We start from the raw sequence: 2,951 nt of genomic DNA on the forward strand, positions 1-2,951 counted from the left end.
GCACAGTAGGAGATTAGCACAATAACTAATGATAAAATAGCACAATTATAGCAGTAGACTGTAATAAAAGTTATGTGAATGTGGTCTCTCAAAATATGTTATTGCCCTGTACTCACCCTTCCTGTGAAGATAGGAGATGATACAATGGCTGTGTGATGAGATGAAGTGAGGTGAATGGCGCAGGCTCTGTGACACAGCACTAGGTTGCTGTCAGGGTGACTTGAAAACAAGCACTTCGATACTGTGACAGCTGACCTGAACCCCAAGACGGCTACCGAGTGACTAATGGGCGGATAGTATACACAGCGTGGATCTGCTGGACAGAGGGATGACCTACCTCCTGCATGGGAAGATGGTACAAGATTTAATCTCGATACTTAGAACAGCATTCAATTTAAAATTTATGAATTGTTTATTTCTGGAATTTTCTATTTAATATTTTTGGACCACTGTTGATTGCAGGTAACTAGAACTGGTTTGGCTCAGTGGAAAGAGTGTCGGCCTGCAAACTGAAGGGTCCCAGGTTCAATTCCAATCAAGGGCACATGCCTGGATTGCAGGCTCGATCCCTAGTAGGGGGTGTGCAGAAGATTGTTGATCAATGATTCTCTCTTATCATAGATGTTTCTCTCTCTCTCTCTCTTCCTCTCTGACATCTATAAAAATATATAAAAATAAATAAAATAAAAGTTGTTGAACAGCCCTGACCGCTTTGGCTCAGTGGATAGAGAGTCGGCTTGAGGACTCAAGGGTCCCTGGTTCGATTCCGGTCAAGGGCATGTACCTTGGTTGTGGGTGCATCCCCAGTAGGGGATATGAAGGAGGCAGCTGATCGATGTTTCTCTCTCATCAATGTTTCTAGCTCTATCTCTCTCCCTTCCTCTCTGTAAAAAATCAATAAAATATATTTTTTTAAAAAGTCAATAAAATATATATTTTTTAAAAAGTTGTTGAACAAAATGTTACTTTAAAACAAACAAACAAACAAACAAATAAATAAAACTTCAAAAAAGGAATCCATAGATAAGGGGGGACTTCTGTAGCCACACAGTATTTGAACTGATCTACATGATCTGCATGCCTATCCTTCGTTTTGAAATCAGAAAGTTTCAGCCCTCCAACTGTTCTCTTTTTTTTCAAGATTATTTTGGCTATTCTTGGTCCCTTGCATTTTCATTTAAATATTAAGAACAGCTTGCCAATTTCTTTTTTAAAAGTCAGCTGGGATTTTGATAGAGATTGCATTGAATGTGTAGACTAATTTGGGGTACAATGCAACCTTAAAATGTTAAGTCTTCTGATCTATGAATGCATAATGTCTTTCTATTTATTTAGATTTTATTTAATTTCTTTCAATAATGTCCTGTAGCTTTCATTGTGCAAGTCTTCCATATCTTTTGTTAACTCTATAGCTAAGTATTCTATTCTTTCGTTGCTATTGTAACAAATTGTTTTCTTTTTTATATACATATTTTTTTGATTTTTTACAGAGAGGAAGGGAGAGGGATAGAGAGTTAGAAACATCGATGAGAGAAACATTGATCAGCTGCCTCCTGCACACACCCTATTGGGGATGTGCCTGCAACCAAGGTACATGCCCTTGACTGGAATCGAACCTGGGACCCTTCAGTCCGCAGGCCGACGCTCTATCCACTGAGCCAAACCAGTTAGGGCAACAAATTGTTTTCTTAAATTCATTTTTGGGATGTTCAGTTGCCAGCACACAATTGATGTCCACATATTGACCTTGTATCCTGCAATCTATTGAGCACGTTTATTAGTTTTAATAGTTTTCTTAGAAATTCCTATATACAAGATCATGTCATCGTAAATAGAGATAGTTTTACTTATTCCAGTCTACTATGAGTGCATCTTATTTCTTTTTCTTGCCTGATTATCCTGGCTGGAACCTCCAAACAGTGTTAAAAACAAGTGGTTACAGTGGACATACTTGCCTGTTTTGGATCTTAAGAGAACAACATTCAGCCCTAGCTGGTTTGGCTCAGTGGATAGAGCGTCAGCCTGTGGACTGAAGGGTCCCGGGTTCAATTCCGGTCAAGGGCACATGCCTGGGTTGCGGGCTCGATCCCCATTAGGGGACATGCAGGAGGCAGCCAATCAATGATTCTCTCTCATCATTGATGTTTCTCTCTCTCTTTCCCTCTCCCTTCCTCTCTGAAATCAATAAAGATATATATTTTTTTTTTTAAAAAGAGAACAACATTCAGTCTTTCAGCATTGAGTTGAACCCATTAGCTATGGGTTTTTCTTATATACCCTTTCCCACCTTATAGAAGTTCCCTTCTGTTCTTAGTTTGTTGAATATTCTTTTTTTTTTTTTTTTTACAGCAAAGATGGAGATTTATTGAAGAACAAGTACAGACTTCCACGTAGGGAGGGGGGAAGAGTCCCACAGAATGGACTCCCAAGTAGGAAGGGGGAAAGGGTCCCCCGTTGAATATTCTTATTGTGAAAGGATGTTTCATTTTGTCAAATGCTTTTTTCTGCATCTGTTGAGATGATCATATTTTTGTCCTTTATCCTATTTTTTCAAAATACGTTTTTATCAATTTCAGAGAGGAAAGGAGAGGGAGAGAGCGATAGAAACATCAATGATGAGAGAGAATCATTGATTGGCTGCCTCCTGCACGCCCACAACCCCGGCATGTCCCCACAGGCTGATGCTCTATCCGCTGGGCCAAACCGGCTAGGGTTTTTATTCTATTAATGTGATACATAACATGAATTGATTTGGGTAGATGTGTTGGGGACCCCTAAGAGTTCCTTCAGGATCAGCGAGTCACAAGGAGGAGTCGAGGACTCAGCATGTAGTCACACTCACAGCTAAGTTTTACTGTAGTGAGAGGACACACAGCCAAGTGAGCAAAGGGAAACAACACATGGGCCAACGTCCAGAGGAAACCAAAAGCCCCCAGAGGAGGCTCTGCCAG

This window comes from Myotis yumanensis, unplaced genomic scaffold, assembly GCF_028538775.1.
Source record: "Myotis yumanensis isolate MYYU_CA2020_CCGP unplaced genomic scaffold, mMyoYum1.0.hap1 SCAF_3, whole genome shotgun sequence".
Lineage (NCBI taxonomy): Eukaryota > Metazoa > Chordata > Mammalia > Chiroptera > Vespertilionidae > Myotis > Myotis yumanensis.